The 21686-nt window shown below is 45.7% G+C and overlaps 1 protein-coding gene across 7 annotated transcripts in view; it reads left to right on the forward strand.

Moving 5' to 3' along the window:
• The window catches only part of HIVEP3 (HIVEP zinc finger 3), a 268460-nt gene that overhangs the window by 181627 nt on the left and 65147 nt on the right, over nucleotides 1-21686 (forward strand). For all 7 annotated transcript variants that reach the window (XM_053267805.1, XM_053267803.1, XM_053267809.1 and 4 more), the window contains one exon: nucleotides 20003-20078. The gene's annotated coding sequence lies outside the window, so the exon portion shown is untranslated. The remainder of the gene's footprint in view (nucleotides 1-20002; nucleotides 20079-21686) is intronic.

Below are 21686 nucleotides of genomic sequence, written 5' to 3' on the forward strand. Positions count from 1 at the left end.
GAGCAGCCCTGGTGTAGATGATACTGAGCTAGATGGACCAATGGTCTGATTCCGTAGAAGGCAGCTTCCTACTTTCCTAAGTATTGGTTATGGTGTAGTGTGTGTGTGTGTGTGTGTGTGTGTGTGTGTGTGTTCCCAAATAAAGATATAGAAGATGTGCTGATAGTGGGCAGCGTCTAGACTGGCACATCATAACTGAGCACCATCAAAAGCAATGCGACAAGTTAGCTATGACTAATGTAAATCCCATGAATTCCAATAGGACTTAGTCATGATTAGGCTGGATCCTGCCTTGTGAGTTTAGTTATACAGATGAAGCTGGTTATGAACGTACTGCTTGGTTCAGTTTATATACCGCCTTTCATAAGACATCCAAAGGTGGTTTTCAAAAGTTAAAATACAGTAAAACTCCATAAAAATCACATTTAAAACCTTAAAATCGGCTAAACAATAAAGCCATGTTCTGCCCAAAGTGGTGTCTATGTTTCACCGTTTGTCCCCGCTCACTCTGCCAGTACTTTTCCCGAATCCTTCCTCAGATGCAGAGTGACGATTACATCATTTAGATGTTAGAAGAGCATTATCTTTCTATATCCAGAGGTCTGCTGAATGGAGAAAAACTCCTTCCTTGTTCGTTCTCTATGATGGCCCGCGTAAAGGTCTCCAAGTTTCAGCCCAATCCATGTCTAGGTGGATAGTTTCCACAATGAACTCTATTATCAATTGGCTCACAAGCAGTTGCCTGCAACCGTTAAGGCACCCTCAGCTAAGTTGGTGGCGACCTCTGTGGCCTTTGATTGTGTGGTCCCGTTGGACGCTATATGTCAGGCAGTTACTTGGGCTTTGCTCCACTCATTTATCTGTCATTGTTTTATTATTTCTCTGTATAAACCGTCCTGAGCCATTTTTGGAAGGGCTGTATAGACATCGAATAAATACATAAATAAATACATAAATAATGGTATTGATACCAGGGATGATGCTGTATTTGGCAGGAGTGTCCTGCAATTGATTTTCAGTTGATATTCTTAAGAACAGCTGTGCTGGATCAGGCCTGAGGCCCATCTAGTCTAGCATCCTGTTTCGCACAGTGGCCCGCCAGATGCCTCTGGAAGCCACGGGCAGGAGTTGAGGGCATCCCCTCTCTTGCTGTTACTCCCCTGCAACTGTTTCTGAAATAAAAATTCCTGGCAGGTTATATATTGCTTCTCTTCTTTCCTCCTCCTTGGGTGCTAGTTTTTTATGCACCCATTTGTGTAGAAGACAGAGAACACATCGAAGAACTATAGGTTACTCACCAGTTAACGTTGGTTCTTCAAGTGGTCATCTGTACATGGGCTATGCGCCTGCACAGAGACCTCGTCGGAATCTAATAAGCTTAATTCTCCTGCTTCGGGTGGGAACCCTGGCCCCAGCCGCTATATGCAGCTGTGCCACTCCTCATCCCCTCAGTCACAGAGACCAGCTTCAGAGACCCTTGCAGGGAGGGCGTGTAGAAGTACAGATGACCACTAGAAGAACCAACGTTACATGTGAGTAACCTGTAGTTCTAAAATCAGCCACAGATGTCAAAAAGTGGGCATTCTCTGGAGAGCATTGCAGAGCCTGGGGGCAATAACAGAGATGGCCCTGTCCCACATGCATGACAATTTAGCCTCCCACACAGAGCAAAGGCCCCTCTGACAACCTTGTTGGGTGAGCAGAAACCCTTGGGAGTTCCTAATCATTGTCATTCTGGAATATTAATGATTCTCTCTCTCTCTCTCTCTCTCTCTCTCTCTCTCTCTCTCTCTCTCTCTCTCTCTCTCATAAGAATGTTGTATCTAGGACTCTTTGGAGGCCCTGCAAGTTGATGTGGTCAACAGTAATGCACTCTAGACACTGTCTCTAATAATTCACTTCTTCTTCTTCACAACTTCTCCTTTCTTGGTGTTATATAACCTTTGTGCTCACAACAAAATTAGATGGTGGCACCCATGTATCACTTGTGGTTAATGAGAGGATGCACTTTGGTGTCACTCCGCCGGAGGATAAATATCTAATATTATTTGTCTGGCCGACACTTTTCCCGTGTGTTTTCTCATCTGCTTTGAGGATGAGCGGCTGCAGGTCTTGTCTCTGAGTTCTGAGGGCTGTGTGACAGGCATGAGAGAACGAAGCCAGGGACATTGACGCTGGCAAGTAGCCCCAACGCAGAAACGGGGAAAAAACTAAAAGGAGTTTTTGAGGAAGGAAGCCTGAGGGGAGCCTCCAGGCAGCGGAACGTCTGAGAGAGGTCTCTGAGGGAAAGAGGGCGACCTGGGCCTGCTACAGGGTTGAACTCTCCCTTAAGGACCTGGGTTGGCAGCTGAGAGGCCTGTTTGATTTTAGTTGCCCATGTGGCAATTGGTAGCCATTGAAACCCCTTTTACTCTTCCAGTGGAGGGGAGGGTTTTTCCGTAACCGAGCATGCAACCCCTCCTTCTCCCTTTGGCCACTCCAGGGAGAAGGCCCCCAGGTTCTGGCCACCAGTTGCCCAACTCTGCACCTCTTCAGCCTCTGCCTCCTGGTTCTGCAATACAGGGGTTCCAAACCCATCACACTTGCTTCTTAAAAATTAATTTTTATCCTAACCCAGGGGTTGCAAACCTGTAGTACTCTAGATCAGGGATTCTCAATGTTGGGTCTCTAGATGTTATTGGACTTCAACTCCCATAATTCCTAACCAAAGGCCAGTGGGGCTAGGAATTATGGGAGTTGAAGTCCAATAACATCTGGGGACCCAGCGTTGAGAATCCCTGCTCTAGATGCTGCTAAACTACAACTCCCATCATCCTCGGCTGTAATTTAGTGTGGTTGGGGATGATGGGAGTTGTAGCTCAGCAGCATCTGGAGTACCACAGGTTTGCAACCCCTGGGTTAGGATAAAAATCAGTTTTTAAAAAGAAAGTGTGAAAAAAAAGTCCCTAAAAGACGCTTGCACTCCCAGATGGGAGCCTGTTCCTTACATTTGCCTGAAGGAAGAGCAGAGTATGGATTGTGTGGCGGTTTTTGTTATTCGTGGCTTGGCTCTCGAAAAAGAGAGTTCAAGAAAGGGGTGTTGGTTGCTGCATTTTCCCCTGGGAATACAATTCCGCTTTGAAGCTGCCAGCAATTCATCGGTAGCATACACAGTCTGCTCTTGGTGGGTTTTGATCTATTGTCCACCTGTGGGATTCAGCTACAAAGTTAGAATTTGCCAGAGGATAGAATTTGCACTCTGGGAACCAATGTTGTTCAAGGGGAGACGGGGTGATTATGTCGGAAGAAGAAGTGGTGTAAACAAGATTTCTGCGTAAACACATCGTGATCGACAGGAATGCAAGGGAGAAGTTGTAGGAATCAGATGGACCCGACCGCTCTGCATTCAGCTCCAAATACACGGTGGCTCCCCGCAGATGCCGCGTTGCTACTTCCGACACTTCCCCACCTGTGGATGTGCCTTGTATAAATCATGAGCAGCTGTGGTATTTGAACAGAAAGCAGGAGATCTGGACAGTTGCTGTGCTGGGTAGTGAGGCTGGATGACTTCTAGAATGTCTGGTGACTGTTTAATGAATGTAAAAGATTGTATGTCCCAATGTTTTCATTTTTAACCTGCTTTCTGAAGTGGGGAAAGGTTATGAGATCACCATGTGTGTTTTATTACCGTGTGTGTAATAACTTTTGCATTTTTTACAGTCGAGAGGCAAGAGAAGCCCACAGGCAAGAGGTGAGGGCATGCCCTCTCTCCTGCTGTTGCTCCCCTGTAACTGGTATTTAGAGGCATCTTGCCTCTGAGGCTGGAGATGGCCTCTAGCCCCCTGGACTAGTAGCCATTAATAGACAAATTCATGGAGGACAGGTCCCAGCCCTTTCAGAGCCAGCCCAACTGGTGGCCCTCACCACCATGGCAGAGAATTCCATAGATTAATTATGTGCTGTGTCAAAAAGTACTCCCTTTTGCCAGTCCTGAATTTTCTGGCCAACAGTTTGATGGAATGACCTTTTGGTTCTAGAGTTGTGAGTGAGGAAGAAAAAAAATTCTCTATCCGCTCTCCCCAAAGAGCATGTTACAGTGATGGAATTCTAGCTCTGTTTACCTCTGGCCTGCACTGCCATGTGCTGAGAGCACATTAAAGGAGGAGAGCTGGCCTTGGGTAGCAAGCATGAATTGGCCTCTTTGCTAAGCAGGGTTTGCCCTGGTTTTCATTTGAATGGGAGGCTACATGTATGAGCACTGTAAGATATTGCCCTCAGGGGATGGAGCCACTCTGGGAAGAGCAGAAGGTTCCAAGTTCCCTCCCTGGCTTCTCCAAGATAGGGCTGAGAGAGATTCCTGCCTGCAACCTTGGAGAAGCTGCTGCCAGTCTGTGTGGACAGTGCTGAGCTAGATGCACCAATGGCTGACTCGGTAGAAGGCAGCTTCCTATGTTCCTCCTGGCCTTGTGCACCAGCAGCTGGTGCCTCCCAGCTCAATAAGCCTAAGTGCTGGGAGGTTTCTGAATGCAGCTAGAAGGGGAGGCCCGTGTGTGAGAGAGCGAGACCCAGCCTTGGGGATTCTTTCCCTTTTCCTTGTGTTATTTCTGGCAGACAGTCGTTTTCAACTCCTTTTTGCTCTGTAGTTCGTCAAGGCAATGCTACAGTCCAGCCTTTTTGTTAAGGGACGTGTATATTAAGCAAGCCCTTGTGTGTGCCGCTGATTTCTTATGGGTTTGTTTTAATTAAGAACTCCCATTCCATTAGAGTTGGAAGGGCTTTGTTCTGGGAAATGGCAGCAGAAAAGGCAGGAGACTGAATTTCGCCCCCCACCCAAAGCTAGTCTCCTCCCTGTCACACACGTACTTTGGTATATTCTGAGCATATCTGATGAGCTGAACAGATGGCTTATTAACCAGATTTTACTTTATTTATAGAAGGATGTATTAAGTTTTATGTGGTGGGTTTAAAAAATAATAATTAATATTGGCTCATGTTCTGCACAAGGCGTGGGAGGATTCCGCACCAGGGGTGTAGCAGAGGGTAGGAGCGCCGGTACTTCTCGGCTTCTCTGGCTGTTGGGTGGGCATGGCCACGGGGGCTATTGGAGAGAGCATCTGCCCTTCTGAATTTACAGATGCCCCATTGTTCAGCAGTGCACTTCTCAAGACCTCTCGCAGTATTGTGGAGCAGCCCTATTCTGCTACAACCTAAAGCTGCCCTTCTGCAACCCTAATGCCCATTATTTTCAACCACAGTGGCACAACTTTAAATTGTGGCAGAGCACAGCAGTTCTGCAATAAAGCAAGCAGTATTTGAGGCATGCACAGTGGCACAGGCACTGCTGACCATATACGTTGCCCCGTCTGCATTGCCCTTTGTGGAATGTGAGCCTTTATGCCATTGTTTTAATCAGTGGCGGAGCTAAGGGACGGAGGCCCTGCAGAGTTTGCACCGCACGCGCCAGTGATGCCCCTTACACATGATGTCATGTGCATGTGGGCGTGGCCCGATCACCTGAGGTCCTGCACGAGCCCTCTGGAGCACATTCCCAGCCAGTGTTTGCATTTATTTCCCTTTCTCTTCCTCGCTTTCCCAAGTGCTGGCTGGGAATGAACTCCCAAAGGGCTTGCATGGTCCTTTCGTAGCTCGCGGCCGGGCTTTTTGAACCCATTCACTCAATGGTTGCTCCGCCCCTGGTTTTGATGTTGCTTATGTTCGCTACTTTGGATGTCTCAGCTGTGGGATGTACCAGCAGGATAAAAATATTTTTTTTAAAGGCGATAATCATTGGGTAAAATGTATAATCTTTTTTATCTTTTGGTGAGGGTATCGATGAAGATACTTATCTGCTGTAATTATGAAAGTAGTAGAGAAGGCTTAGGGTGAGTGCATATGTTGAATAAAGTGTGTGTGTGTGTGTGTGTGTGTGTGTGTGGCTGGCTTCCATTACCATCTTCTACAGATTTGGAGAGTGCTTTTCCCCTCTCATTTTGGGAGGAGGAAAAATATGAAGCCTATATTATACTGTGCTTTACTAGACTAGAACTGATAAAGAATTCTCTTAGATGTGGCTTTGAATGAAAATTGAAGGTGCTGAAATGTTTCAGGGTGAAACAAGGTTGATTTTAGGTTTACTAAAATCTTTTTAGTAAAATCAGTAATTTTACATTTACTGTAAAATTTGGGTGGGGGTGCTTTCCTGTTTGAGGAAAGTGAGTGTCATTTTTCTCCCCACCCCTTTTACCATTCATGCCTGTGGCAGCACTAATCATGATTTAGTGCAGGGGTGGGCAGACTTGGCCCTCCAGCTGTTGTTGAACTACATCTCCCATAATTCCAGCCACATGAAATTGTGCCTGGGAATGATGGGAGTGGTAGTTCAACTACAGCTGGAGGGCCGAGTCTGTCCATCCCTGTCTTAAAAGGATCCGGGGTGGAGGGGTAGGAATGGCAGTTTCAAGTATGCCTGCCCATGAAACTGGCAAAATTGGACCTCCACTTTCACCACCTGAGGATATGTTAGATGAAATTAACTTTTTTGGAGGGAGGGGATCATTTTAATTGCTTTGATCAACTATTTGGTGGTAGTTTTAATCGATTGATTTATTTTATTTTATATAAAACAGTTGTGCCCTGCCTCTCTAGTACACTACTGCTCAGAGTGGCTAACTAAACCAGTAAAACAGCTATACTCGAGTAACAGTCCAGAGCTATTTAGATGGGCCGATATTTTTTTTAAATATAAATGTCGTCGTCATCATTGATTTTGGTCCATGACCAGACAGAATATTATGAATAAACAAAATGGGAGGGGAGATTTTGAATATGAAAGAATAGAATGGGGCAAATGGGGTGGGCATTCTAAATCAGCGGTAGCTTTATAGTAGTGATTGCTTTCTGTCACTAGGTGTCAGTGCAGCCCTGTCTGAAGCTATCCCACTCCCAACTTGCAAACTACAAAGAGGCCTCCCTTGGAAATGGCATTCCTCATTCCCTCTTGTGAAGTGGGAGGAACTTTTCCCATCCTAAGGTGCAAATATGTGCACCTCTTACCCTGAGAGCTGAAGAGTAATTCTAATTGGAGGTGCCGAAACGATTAGAGTTCCCCCAGCCGAAAAGTTTTGGCAGGGGAGCAGGTGCTTTAAACGGGGGGGGGGGGAGGCAGGTCTTAACTTGTCCCTCGATTGTTCCTCTGCCACCCACCACTGCCCTAGTGCGGCTCTGTCCATATCAAACAGCTCCTCTGGCCATGCTTACAGGTAACGCTGTGCGATGGCCTAAATGATCATTTTCTATTTGGAGAGAAAAAGCCATAACAAGTGAAGAGGTGGAGGACACAGTGATATTAAGGAGAGCTCTTGGGGGTTCTGTTTCGTTTCGCTTCAGGTCCTGTTGAAAGTGATATTTGGGAGATGATGATACAGGAAAGAGGAAGAGAGCAATGCCTGTGTGGTGGCTTAATGATGTATTGCTATTGATTTGCGTGGCACCCCACAGGAACATTAAGGTTGCTTTTTACAGAAATGCTTTATCCACCTTTTGAAATGGAGCCGCTCCTGATTTAGTTGAGGAGCAAGAGAGAGAAAGGGATGGGCAGCTCTCACTTCCATTAAATGACGACACCACGGAAACAGTTTATTTTCTTTGAACTGCAGACCCCTCATTCCAGTTTGGTCTCTTATGCTTCCATAGAGTTCACAGCCTAGAGCAGCGGTGGGCAAACTTGGCCCTCCTTCTGCTGTTGTGTCTGGGAACAATGGAAGTTGTAGTTCAACAATAGCGGGAGGGCCTACCTTAAGTGGCGCAGTGGGGAAATGCTTGACTAACAAGCAGAAGGTTGCCGGTTCGAATCTCTGCTGGTATTATATTGGGCAGCAGCGATATAGGAAGATACTAAAAGGCATCATCTCAGACTGCATGGGAGATGGCAATGGTAAACCCCTCCTATATTCTATCAAAGACAACCACAGGGCTCTGTGGGTGCCAGGAGTCAAAATTGACTTGATGGCACACTTTACCAAGTTTGTCCACCCTGACGTAGAGTCCCCTAATGAAAGTGAGTTTGAGTGAGTGGAGAAAGCACAGAATGCAGGCCTTCCAGGATTGGGCAGTTTCAGACTGCGTAAGGGAGTGTCATTTGGATGCTCCCTTGGGTAAAACGTGGTTGCGGATAGAAGGGAGTTTTAGGGGTAAACTGGTAAAACCCTGAAATATAATCTGGCATCAAGCATAATATGGCATAGATTCAGTAAGAGGCAGTTTCATATGTCCATCAAGAACACTGCACCCGTAGCTAAGTGAAAGAGCACCTGCCTTACAGGTCTGTCTCTCTCTTCATGTGGCTTCTCCGATTGAGGGGTTGGTGGCCAGCAAAAGCCATAGATCTCGGTCCCTGGAATCATGGATGATGTCTTCTATGTCCATTTCTAGCCGTTCTTTCAGGTCGGTCATCTATCCATCCATCCCTTCCTCCTCCTTCCTCTTGATCTTTTTCCTGCTAGCTTTCCTTCTAGCATTAGTCTTGGTATTTGATATTTTACTCCTCTGAGGATATGTCCACAATACTCCAGTTTAGGTCTCTTGGTTGTCTCTATTATTTGTTTGCTTGCTTTTTGAAGTTCTTCTACATTTTGTTGTTCGGCTGGTCTATTTAATCTTGAATATTCTTCTGAGACAGCACATCTCAAAGGCTTTCAGTTTTTTAATGTGCTTCTTTCTTGATGGTCTTGCTTTACATGTAGAAGGTCCCAAATGGGGAAAGCAGGGCTGGGAAAGACCGATATGAAGCCCTAGGGCAGTGCTTCCCAACCTGGGGGCCTCCAGATGTTGCTGAACAACAATTCCCATCATCCCCAGCTGCAATGATGGGAGTTGTTGTTCAGCAACATCTGGAGGCCTCCAGTCGGGAAGCACTGCCGTAGGGCAAACTGTTGCATCTCAGTGTTGGGTCCCCAGATGTTATTGGACTTCAGCTCCCATAATCCCCGGTTGGGGATTATGGGAGTTAGTCCAATAACATCTGGGGACCCAACACTGAGCATTCCTGGCGTAGAGTCCAGACGGTGACACTTCTCTCATGAGTGTTATGACTGGGTGGATGATTTGAAGAGACGCCTGCCCAAACCAAGTCTGATGCTCTAGCCACTACAGCATGTTGCCTCTTGGTCTGACGACAGTCCTCCCACAAAGCTTTTAATTTGAACTTCAGGGTGAGGAACTTGGTGAGTTCCCGACTTGGCAGACGCGCCGTTCTGCTTGGCCTGGTTTGATTCTGGACTGACAGCTTGTGGCAGTGGAGGGGGACATGCGCTTTCGTCATAATAAAAAATTAATTAAATGCCAGGCAGCAATTTTGCAGTGAATGAAATGTGGCACCTGCAGTGCTTAGTTGACATCTGCTCACGGACCCAGAGGGCCATTAGTGACTTTCAGGATCGAGGAAAGAATCCGGGGCCTATTAGCACGTTGCTTATTGCTCCAGTCTGTGGCAGAGAAGCCTATTAACTTTAATATTTTATAGAGCTGCATCCTTGCCATCCTTCCTGTGACTCATCCTCTACAGGAACCCAGAAGCCTTTTGGGCTGGTTAACCCCTTTAGTGTATTTAAAGGTAGACACTAAATCTTGCAGATAAAGTCTCTGAGTGTAGCTCCAAACAGGAAATGCCACTTTGGGTTTCTGCTGCCATGGCCCTGTCAATTGCATAAGCGTTTGGATTAGTCACTGAGCCACAAGGCCCTCAAATCTGAACTGCAGATTTAGACAATGGAGTGTTACGCACACACCCATGCATCGGAGTTAAGCAGTTAACCCTGGACTGCGGATAATTAGCTGGGCTGTTTAAATTGCTGTTGGTATTAGCGGAGTCGCAGCTGAGATCTTGCTCATAGAAGAGGGCTGGAAATTTAGATATGAGGACTGAGAATTCTTGGCTGAAGGACAGTCGGATCTTCCTAAGGGACAGTTCCAAGGTCAGTGGAATCAGGGATGAGGCCACTTTTTCAACGACTAGCCATAGGCAAATTTTCAGGCTGATATTGTGTATACCCACTCACAAGGGAACGTAAGGCCACACTTTTACAAAACCCTTCCTTGTTACAGACACTATCTATTACAGACACTTTCAGATAGTGTCCGAAAGATGCACAAATATTTCAGTAGCGGAATCAGAATGTTTGGACACTGCTTATGATTCCGTTACTGATGAATTTGCATGTATTGGACACTGTCGATAATGTTTAAGGGTTTGGTAAAGAATATGGCCTTGTAGTAGAAGATGTTCCCTTGTGAGTGTGTAAATAGCATATCAGCTTGAAAATTTGCTGGTGGCTACACTCCTTAAAAAAGGAGTACAATGCCCTATTCTGTTACCCTTGGAATTGCCCCAGAGACTGCAGAAATGAGAGGAAGGACCTTTTGGCCACCAGCCTGAGGATCAAAGGCCGCTGAAAGTTGCACCCTTTCTCCCCAAAGTTCCAGACAGAAATCTCTCCCAGCTCTATCTGGAGATGCCAGGGATTGAACTGTATGCAAGCATACAGATACTTTCCCACTGAGCTATGGCCCCATCCCCTGCTGGATCAGGCCCAAGAAGGCCCATTGGGTCCAGCATCCAGTTTCACACAGTGGGCCACCGGGAGCCTAAAGGCAGGAGCTGAGGGCATGCCCTCTCTCCTTCTGTTGCTCCCCTGCAACTGGTATTCAGAGGCATCCTGCCTCTGAGGCTGGAGGTGGCCTGTAGCCCTCCAACTAGTAGCCGTTGATAGACCTCTCCTCCTTGGGTTTGGTTATCCAACCCCCTCTTAAAGCCATCCAGGTTGTTGGCTGTCGCCACATCTTGTGTCAGGAGGTTCCCAATAGGTGGTACCACAGGATGGGAACTGCTGCCCTGAGGGGAATAGCTTCCAGCACTCGCATGTGGTTGCCCATCCAAATGTGAACCAAAACAGACCCTGCTTAGCAGAGGGGACAAGTCATGCTTGCTACCACAAGACCAGCTCTCCTTCCAAACTGGTGTGTGTTGAGTATGTGAGGGAGAGAGAGAGAGAACGGATGGGAACATATATGTATGCTCAACGGGACATATATGGTACGATTGCCCCCCCTTTATTCCTGCAATAACTGTGAGGGGAGTTAGGATAGACAAGTGAATGATCCAAAGCCACCCAGTGAGCCCCATGGCTGAGGGGGGATTTGAACCTGGGTCTCCCTGTTCCTAGTCTGCCACTCTAACCACTGTGCCACACTGGCTCTCATTTTTGTGCAGAGAAGCAGCTGGGGACAGAGGGGAGAGGCCAAAGCTTTTGTGTGCCTACCCTTACCCTCCGCCACATCCTCTGCGGAGTTCAAAATCCATATTTACCCCGGTTTCAAATCCTATTTCACTTGGGGGCCGTTTGGACTGCAGGCGTGGCAGGTGGGGAACGGCTTAAGCATGCCTGCTTGCCACTTCTCCACTCCAAATCTCCCCCTGTGAGTTTTTGTCTCCTTTTCCAAACCAGCATTGGGGCTCCATTATGCACATTTGTGCATAATATGCAGCAAGTCCCTAAAAGGCTTGAAGAGCATCCGAGCCAAGGCAGGCTGTGCTAAATGGGGAGTCTCTTATTCCCAGTGAATCTATATGGATGAAGTGGAGTGAAAGGCGGGAAGGCTGCGCCGCTCTTTTCCCCGCTGAGAGTATAAATTATTTTAATTCTATTTATTCATTATGCCGCTTCAGATGTGTAAGACCAGTTAAAATTTCCCTGCTGTGGTAATTGAATTACATGGTTTGTGTATGCTCTCCGTTGGAATAGGATAGCAAGTGCAAGAGGAGCTGAAGGGCGTGCAGCCCCCCTACCTTTCACAGCCCCATTTACTGACTTGAAAAAGGGGTGGGGGTCATTTCAGTGATCTTTGGGGGGGGGCATGAAATGGGCCAAACGTTTAAGGGGTTAGTGGTAGCAGCAGCTATTCCCCACCCCTCGAGAATGTTCCCTAAAAACTATGAGGTGGTGAGAGGATGACCCCTTCCCCTGATATAGCATTGTTCCTGGAGGGGCATTCTGGGGGGGAAATGGCCGCCACTGGGAAGACCACGGCTGCCACCAAATTGACAGCAGTCAATTCACTGGGAAAACCAGTGAAACAAGAATTTTTGTGTCTTCCCCACCCAATTCAAGCTGAAAGTTCTTCCCTGAGAACTTTGGCCCTCAAGCACTCCTACCGTATTTGGTTCTGCAATTTGCTGTGTGGCCTGGAGACAGCTTAATTTCCAGAAGGCAGACCTTGCCTGTGAAAAAGACCATTTGTTGTAAGCGTCTCAGGCAAAACTTACAGAAATACGTTTTTGTCTCCAAGCTGCCAGTTCCTATTCCCGTACATTATAATTCAACGCTTGTGGCTCTTAAAGGTGTGACACCAGCCTAGTTGCCTTGTCTGATCGTTAGTTTGGGTATTGTTTTTTTAAATAGATTTATATACTGCTTTTCAACAACAAAAAATGTTCCCAAAGTGGCTTTACAGAGTAAAAGCAATGAGAAATGGCTTCCTGTCCCCAAAGGGGTTGCAGTTAGAAACAAAAGGGAGGCACCAACAGCAGATGCTGGAAGGGATGTAGCACTGGGATGACCAGGGATAGTTGTTCTCCCCCAGCTCGACAGAAGAGAACCGCTTCTCTCAAAGTTGTCTCTTTGCCCATTTAGCAATGGCATGGAACACGACATATTTCAATTAAAAAGGCTAGACCTTTCAGATTAAAATGCAACAAAAAATCATCTCCTGAAAAAACATTTTCTGAGCATTGGCAAAATCAAGTCTTCAGGATGTGATACTACTATACATATTTATATACCGCTTTTCCACAGAAGCCCCCAAAGTGGTTTACATAAATATAAATAAATAAAGATGGACCCCTATCCGCAAAGGGCTTACTATCTGAAAAAGAAATATAAGATAGATACCAGCGGCTGCCACTGGAAGGATGCTGTGCTGGGGATGGATAGGGCCATTTGCTCTCCCCCTGCTAAATAAATAGAATCACCACTTTTAAATGGGCCTCTTTGCTCAGTGAGCTGGCACTTTTACACACAGCAGCCTTTACCGCGTGTTTACTGGGAGGCTTTACTGTGAACTTCTTGTCCCCCCAAACTGATGCAACTAGTGGATTTATTAAACCCTGGATATAAACCAGGCTACACAGTAAACCCCTCCTGTATTCTACCAAAGACAACCACAGGGCTCTGTAGTTGTCAGGAGTCGAAACCAACTTGACGGCACACTTTATTTTACACTCTAATGCACAGTCAAAAACCCGAATTGTGTGTGGACTGTTACCTGATAACTCGCAGGGTAAAAGGTAAAGTTGAGTCGAGTTGGTTTCGAGTCGAGTCGGTTTCAACTTCTGGCGACCACAGAGCCCTGTGGTTGTCTTTGGTAGAATACAGGAGGGGTTGACCATTACCATTACCATCTCCCATGCACTATGAGATGATGCCTTTCAGCATCTTCCTATATCACTGCTGCCCAATATAGGTGTTTCCCATAGTCTGGGAAAGATACTAGCGGAGATTCAAACCAGCAACCTCTTGCTCCCTAGGCAAGTTACTTCCCTGTTGCGCCATTTGTCCGATATGTGAACGCACCCCCTCTATTCCAGAGAAGATGCAAGTTAAAGGGCTTTAAAAGCCACATGTGAAAAATTTCCAGGTGACATTTTCCATAAGGTTGTAGAGTGCTTGCTTGGGCTGATCAGTGAACTAGGTACTGTTTGGATTCCAACATCAAGGCACGTGAGGCAGCAATGAAATCTTGGCAGCCAGTCTTGCAGTAGTGAGCTCTTTGCTAAGCAGGGTTCCCCTTGGTTTGCATTTGGATGAGTGACTACATTTGATAAATAAAAGAAATAAATGTGAGTACTGTCTCCTGAAGGATATTACGCTTAGGGGGTGGAGCCATAACTCTGTGGAGGAGCTCCTTGTTGTTGTTGTTGTTGTTGGTTAATTTCAGTTTCTATACCACCCTTCCAAAAATGGCTCAGGGTAGTTTACACAGAGAAATAACAAACAAATAAGATGGAACCTTGTCCCCAAAGGGCTCACAGTCTAGAAGAGAAACAAAAGAGAGACACCAGCAACAGTCATTGGAGGTACTGTCCTGGGGGTGGATAGGACCACTTACTCTCCCCCTGCTATAGAAAGAGAATCACCACGTTAAAAGGTGCCTCTTTGCCCAGTTAGCAAGGGTTCTGCAGATTCAATCCCTATCTCCAGGATCCTTCCCAGATGGTGATCTTGCTTTGCTTAATCACAGAAGGGCAAGTGTGCATTCACATATTGTCCAGTTTTAAGTCAAAGTCCCTGCAAAGTATCGCGGATAGGGTTGCCATGTCCCTCGGAATTTAAGGTAGCCCCCAGATTTTGGCTCCTCCACCCAGCTGCTAAATTCCAGCCGGATTTACACGGATTTCAAATGCACTGCCCAGATTTTACTCTGGCTCCAATCACATGGGAGGGCAGAGTAGGAGGGGAAAGTATACAAATCTGTCAAATAAATAAATAAATGCAAATTAGCTGCCATACAAATTAGGCCCCCTGGATTTGGGAAGCTTGAATGTGGCAACCCTAATTGGGGAGCACTCCATACATAACTCGCGTTTTTCATTGCTCATTGGAGTTTAGCCTGATTTATGTCGGGGGTTAAAAAAAAAAAATCCGCTTCTTGATTCGGCTTTTTAGACAAATTTGAAATATCTGTAACTTGCCATACTTCACCCTCCTTAATCCTGCGGTAAAGCCTGCAGTCTGGGAAAGCTCCCGGCAGGGCTGGGAAAGACGCCCGCCTGAAATCTTGGAGAGCCCCTGCCAGTCCGTGTAAGACAGCACTGAACTAGATGGACCAAGGGTCTGACTCTGTAGAAGGCAGCTCTTGCATTCCCAACTGCAGGCTTGTAGCCCTTGTAAGTTGGCACCCCAAAGTGAGGCTGTAGCTTTTTAAAACTGCCACATACAAAAATAGAGAAACCATGTTATTGCAGGGTAGCAGGCACTCTATTTAAAGGAACTGCTACAAATAAATTGTCACACAGGTTTTTTGTTGTGGCAGAAATGGTTTACCAAGTTTTTTTTTTTTTTAATTTTTTTAAGCAAATGATTACTCCTTCCCCATCTTGTTTGATTAAAAAACAAAACAAAATGAACTTAATAGGCTGTGGGATGTGAAGTTCCTTGGGCAAACTGCCAGGTATTAAACTCTGGAGTATGTAATATTTTAAAATATTTTTTAATGTTTAATATTTTTTAGTTTCTGGAGACAGGACAGCTTCTCAATCAGGCTGACTTATCCTAAAGCAAGAGTGGACAATCTGTTTAGCATCCAGATCTGCCGCTCATTTTGTGCTGTGGTTTTATTGGCACCATGTTGCACAAACCATTTGTATAAGCCTGGAGAGCAATTACTTGTTGTCTATTGTCCCGGTTTGAACATCTTTTGCTCATTCTTGTAAACCAGCCAATACTGGACTAGCTGGACCCATGGTCTATTTTATTTATTGGCTGAAGTTATTTTTATCCCACTTTGGGACACAAATGGGACTCTAAAGCGACTTGTAAAAACAAAAATACAGCAATCTCATCAAACCACCAATAAAACAAATTAAAGCCATAAAAATAAGCAAGGAATTCAACAGAGGCACTAGCAGTTAAGCACAAATTCATAAACACAATAGATCCCCAACGCCCTCTGAAATAAAAGCTGGCTTCACCCAATGCCTGAAAACCAGAAATGCCGGCAAAATTTGCCAGCTTGCACCCAGAAATGAGCTTTTAGGGCAGTGTAATGTTCACCATAAGAAAGGGAGAACATTAGGGAGCGGAAGCCACAGAGCCTCCCTTGCTTATGTGACAATAAACTTCTTAATGGTTTTTGAAGTGGCACAGGACCCTTTGTTGACTGTGGATGGCTGTCCATCTTGAAATCAACCCAAACGGTTGAGCCAAAGGCTTGCTTTGGCAAGTGGTAAAATCTGGCGCATCCTGTTACATCTCAAGGTCAGAGAATCAGGCCCACGTGTGCGACATTTCTGTTAGTTTTTTGGCGGCATATTGCTCAGTACGAATCTCTTCCTCCCGTATCTGTATTCATAGCAAACGGGAGGTGTCAAGAGACTGCCGCTTGAAGGAGGACCACTTTGTCATTTTTGTGAGGCCATAAAAGAATCTTGGTGGCTGTTTTCATTTTATTTTCCATCGGTTTTATTGCTACTTTCTTAATTGATTCTGCTTTCCTTCTTAATGTGGCGACAGGCAATAGGTTTCAAAGATGGAATATGAATTTAAATGGGTCTGCTGTACTGCTTCTATCCTCACAACAAGCTGCAGTCCTTGGGATTTTGTATTTCACAAGCTGCTGTTTTGCTTGGAGGTTACAAAGCAAAGCTTGTATGGCGCATTGGCCTGTTCCGATGCGATTATCTTCATCTTACTTGAAGAACAGCCCTGTGCAACTTGAAAGACTCCCTCCTGTCCTCATTCAGTGTGTTCTAAAAAGGTGTGCATCAGGTTCAGTGCAGAGAACCAAGTGGTGATTCTCTCTGTTTAGCAGGGGGAGAGGAAATGACCCTATCCATCCCCAGCACAGTATCCCTCCAGTGACTGTTGCTGGTGTCTCTCTTATGTTTCTTTTTAGATTGTGAGCCCTTTGGGGACAGGGATCCATCTTATTTATGTATGTATTATTTTCCTATGTAAATCACTTTGGAACTTTTGTTGGAAAGTGGTATATAAATACCTGTTTTTGGTTGTAGAAAGTTGTCCCGTTGGCTCAGACGTTTATGCCAATCATTGAAGCATGAACTGTTAATGTAGGGATGGCCAACTTAAGGCTCTGTAGCTATTGCTGGACTACAACTACACAGGAACATAGGAAGCTGCCTTATACTGAGTCAGACCATTGGTCCATCTAGCTCAATATAGTCTACACTGACTGGCAGCGGCTCTCCAAGGTTTCAGGCAGGCATCTCTCAGCCCCACCTGGAGGTGCTGCCAGGGAGTGAACCTGGGACCTTCTGCGTGGAAGGCTGATATTCTCCCACTGAGCTACAGCTCTATCTGAGACCTGAAAATGCAGGTGTCCTATTGATGAGGAAAGGACAGAAGAGGGCAGAGGAGGAGCAGGAAGGTAAAACATAGGGCTGGAAAAGTTTCCCCAGAATAATCACATAGTGAGACTTCCATTGTGGCATCATGTTGTGAAATGTTCCTTGACTCTCTCACATCTACAACGTTTTGCAAAGCAGAACTCAACGTGTGTAATTCCGATTTCCCATGTCAAAACATTAACCACTTGCTGCTGTGTTGCTTAGGACAATTGATGGCTCAAAAAATGTGATCTGTTACGTCCTCCCAAATTTTCAATTGACACAGACAGCATTCTTGCAAAGGTTTTCTCATCTTCTGTCTAAACAACCGCATCTTGTCCAAATGGTTTTCTTTTGTTTTCTTGTTTGGTATGATGTTATTTTGTTGCTTTCACCATGTTTTGCTGCTGCTTCTTGTTTTCCTTTTAGGACTTGCTATCTTTGTTTTTTGTGTTTGGCATTTTCTCCCTCTTTATTTTTATATTTATTTATTTATTTATTTATTTATTTATTTATTTAACATATTTATATACCGCCCAACGTCTGCATCTCTGGGAAGTGTACAACAAAAAACAATACAAATCAAACAAAATTAAAAATGATTAAAACTGTAAATCTAATTTGTTTCCAATATATAGCCTATGTCTTGTGCAAGCGTTAACACCAACTGTCACCCATGGTCCATAGTTTTGCTTGCCCCTCCCTCTTTCCTTCTTCCCTCCCCTCCCTCTCTCCTCTTAATTCTCTCTCGCCCTCCTCCCACCAGCCTTCCAGTGGTATTGGCTGTGCCCCGTTAACTGACAGAAGGATAGACACCTCCTTTTGGAACCTTCCATTGAGCATTCAGTGGCTGCAAAGTGCATAGGCTCTCTGGGGTGATTTTTGCTTCTGCAGGGGCAGTCCAAGCTTCCTCCCTGCAAAACAAGCATTTTGGGGCATGCTGGCCCAGCACCATCAAAATAGGGGTGTGCACAAAACCAGCAGGCCTGGTTTGATTCGAGTCTGAACTGGGCCAGTTCAGTTCTGAAACCAGCCCCCCCCCCCCGCCGCCCAGTTTGTTTCGGGGGTGGGGTTCACAATTTAAAAAAAATGTTTAATAACTTTTATTTTTACTCATGACCCGGCCATACAGAGGTCATGCAGAGGCCCGGATTGGGCCAAAGACTGCCCAGATGGTGTTATGGTGATTACCATAACAGAGGCTGGCGGGGGGAAGGCGGAACTCCACACACACACACACACACACACACACACACACACACACGGCCTTGGAGAAGCCCCCTGGATGGGGTGAGTTAAAAGTTTTAAACTTTAAAAACATTAATAAATCATGAGCCCCCCTGAATGACTGGGGGTGGGGGAGATTTCAGTCCGATGCCGAACTGAGCCAGTGTTCGGTTCGATATCAGACTGTCAAACCGAACAGATGCGATGTCGAACCTGTTTGTACATCCCTACAATCAAATGCCCTCCCATCCTTAATGGGTGTGTGTGGTAGCTCTGTGGCTATCTACATACTTCGTAAGCAGTTAACAATAAACAGATACCAGGGATGCAGCCCTCTGATACTGGCTGGTCAAAAGATCAGAACTTTGTGCCTACTGCACTTGAGGTTCTGGCCAGTCATTGTATTTTAGCATAATCTACTTCATCTGATGGTTGTGAAAACAGAAGGAAAGGAAAAACAGGCTGCCTTAGGAAAATAGGAAGCTTCTTTCCACCATGTCAGACCCTTTGTCCATCTAGCGGAGCATTGTCTACACAGGCTGGCAGTGGCTCACCTAGGTTTTGGGCAGGAATCTCTCCTAGCCCTACCTGGAGATGCCAGGGCGTGAAGCTGGGTCCTTCTGCTTGCAAAACAGATGCTCCGAGACTGAGCTACAACCCCATCCCCAAGGGAAATATCTTAAAGCACTTGTAGTCACCCATCCAAATGCAAACCACAGTGGATCCTGCTTAGCAAAGGGAACCATTCATGCTTGCTTCTAGAACATAGGAACATGGCAAGCTGTTTTATACTGACTCAGATCTGTGGTCTATCTAGCGCAGTATTGTCTACACTGACTGGCAGTGGCTTCTCCAAGGTTGCAGGCAGGTGTCTCTCTCAGCCCTATCTTGGAGATGTCAGGGAAGGAATCTGGAACCTGGATGCGCTTCCCAGAGCAGCCCCATCACCAAAGGGGAATATCTCACAGCGCTCACATGTAGTCTCCCATTCAGATGCAAACCAGGACAGACCCTGCTTAGCAAAGGGGACAATTCATGCTTGCTACCACAAGACCAGCAAGATCAGATCTCCTCCCTTGAGCTTCTTGGAGGAAGAGCAGGATATAAACCAGGGGTGGGCAAACCTGTTGTTGAACTACAACTCCCATAATCCCCAACCCCAATAAATTGTGTCTGGGGCTGATGGGAGCTGTAGTTCAACAACTGCTTGAGGGCCAAGTTTGCCCACCCTGATATAAACTGTGTTCCTGGAATTTTTCTTGCGTAAGGCAGCCTCAATAGTTGATGATTTCTGCGAACCTTGATGTTAATGGCTTGACCCTCCTTCCCACAAAAAAAGGGCCACTCTGGCCAATACTTCTGTTCAATTTTCAGCTGGAGGCATGTTTTGGCTAATGACAAACCTGTTTTGTTCCTTCCCCCTGTGGGCTTCTGCAGGCACACCTAGCTTAGTGCATTTGATCGTGCATATGCATGTTACTGTGACAGTAAACTCGCCACGTGGGGTTAAGCATCTCTCCAAGGGATGGACCAGCTGTTGGGACCAAGTTTGTGTATGACTTCTGTTACCAGGGGAGGGGTTTCAGGTACCCAAGTCCTTCTTGATGCAAGCAGAGCTGAACAAATCCATTCCATGATACACGTTTCTCTGATGGTTGCCTGTTTCTTTGATTCTTGCAGGTTGAATTAAGTCCTGGGCAAAAGGAAACAAACAAACAAAACACACACGATCAGAGCCTCAGAAATCAACCTCATTGTAAGTATTCCCCATTCTCCTGCCATTATGCAGAACAGGTGTGTTATAGCTGGGAGATGTATGTTCTTGATCAGTCTGTTTCCTTTTGTAGAGGTTTTCAGTCAAATATTTCCAGGACACATCAGCTGGGTGTGTTTTACCAAGGCTGACCATTTTGAGTTTGCAGTAGCAGTTAGTATTATATGATCAATGTCCATCCTTGTAATGATCATAGAGACATGAGCAGCTACCTTATACCAAGTCCACTGGTCCATCTAGTTCAGTCTTGTATACGCTGACTGGCAGCAGCTCTCCAAGGTTTCAGAGAGGTGCAAATCTTGCCTGGATCTTTTCCTTGTTATCTTTTCACCGCTGGGTGAAAACTTTTTTTAATTACACAGCCCTTCCAGAACGTGATCTGGTTGACTCTTTTAATAACTGGTGATTTCTTCGGCTAGATCTTAGTATTTTGTGATGTCTTTTGCTTCTTAGATGTTTATCTTTTTTGGTAACCTTTTTAACTTTGAAAAATGTGCTGTTTGTTTGTTAGAGGGATCCCCTAGGTGTGTCTGACACCCAAGTTATCATAAAGGGAGATGGTGGGCTAGGCCATTCACACAACCAAGAATAGGGTGGGAGAAGCCTCCTATGCTAGTTTGGAAGCTGTGTGCAGTCCCAATAGTTTAATTAATTAATTAATTTAATTTATATACCGCCTGACTCCAAAGACTCTAGGAGGTTCACAAAAATAAACACAATAGAGACCAAATAAGACCAACGGTTAAAACAGCAATTCAAAACATTCAAAGATTACTAAAAGCCTGGCTAAAAAAAAAAAATGTGTTGAGGGCTCTTTTGAAGGCTGGCAAAGATGTTAAACCATGAATGTCTATAGGGAGCGCTCTATAGTTGTCTGGTTGATCATCTGAATGATGATCTATAGAATGTGTATAAATTGAACATCTGTAGCAGGGATTCTCAACGCTGGGTCCTCAGACGTTTTTGGACTTCAACTCCCATAATCCCCAATCAAAGGTCACTGGGACTGGGGATTATGAGAGTTGGAGTCCAAAAACATCTGGGGACCCACCGTTGAGAATCCCTGATCTACAGAATGTCTGCAGTTTTCTATAGATCCTGTAGAATGTCTATAGTTGATCATCTGTCCATTGAAAAGAAGGTCGTAGGCACCGTCTGAAATCATGAGCTAAGCAGTAGCTGGGTTGGATGGCTCCCTTCTACCCAGTTGATGAATGAGATAGGATGAAAAGTCCTCCGACCCAGCTGCTGCTTAGCACATGATCAAAAGGGCGCTCCGATCTTAGGAACACAGGAAGCTGCCTTCCACTGAGTCAGACCATTGGTCCATTTAGCTCAGCATTGTCTACAAGACTGGCAGCATCTTCTGCAAGACTGAAGGCAGGAGTCTCTCTCAGCCCTACTTGGAGATGCCAGGGGGGGAACTTGGAACTTTCTGAATGCAAGCATGCAGGTGCTCTTCCCAGAGTGGCCCCATCCCGTAAGGCTAAGAATGAAGATGCTCTTCCCAGAGGGGCAGATCCCAGAGGCTGGTGCTCTTCCCAGAGATGCAGATGCAGTCCTAAGGATGCAGATGCTCTTCCCAGAGCA

The sequence above is a fragment of the Hemicordylus capensis genome, chromosome 7, assembly GCF_027244095.1.
Source record: "Hemicordylus capensis ecotype Gifberg chromosome 7, rHemCap1.1.pri, whole genome shotgun sequence".
In the NCBI taxonomy this organism is placed as follows: domain Eukaryota; kingdom Metazoa; phylum Chordata; class Lepidosauria; order Squamata; family Cordylidae; genus Hemicordylus; species Hemicordylus capensis.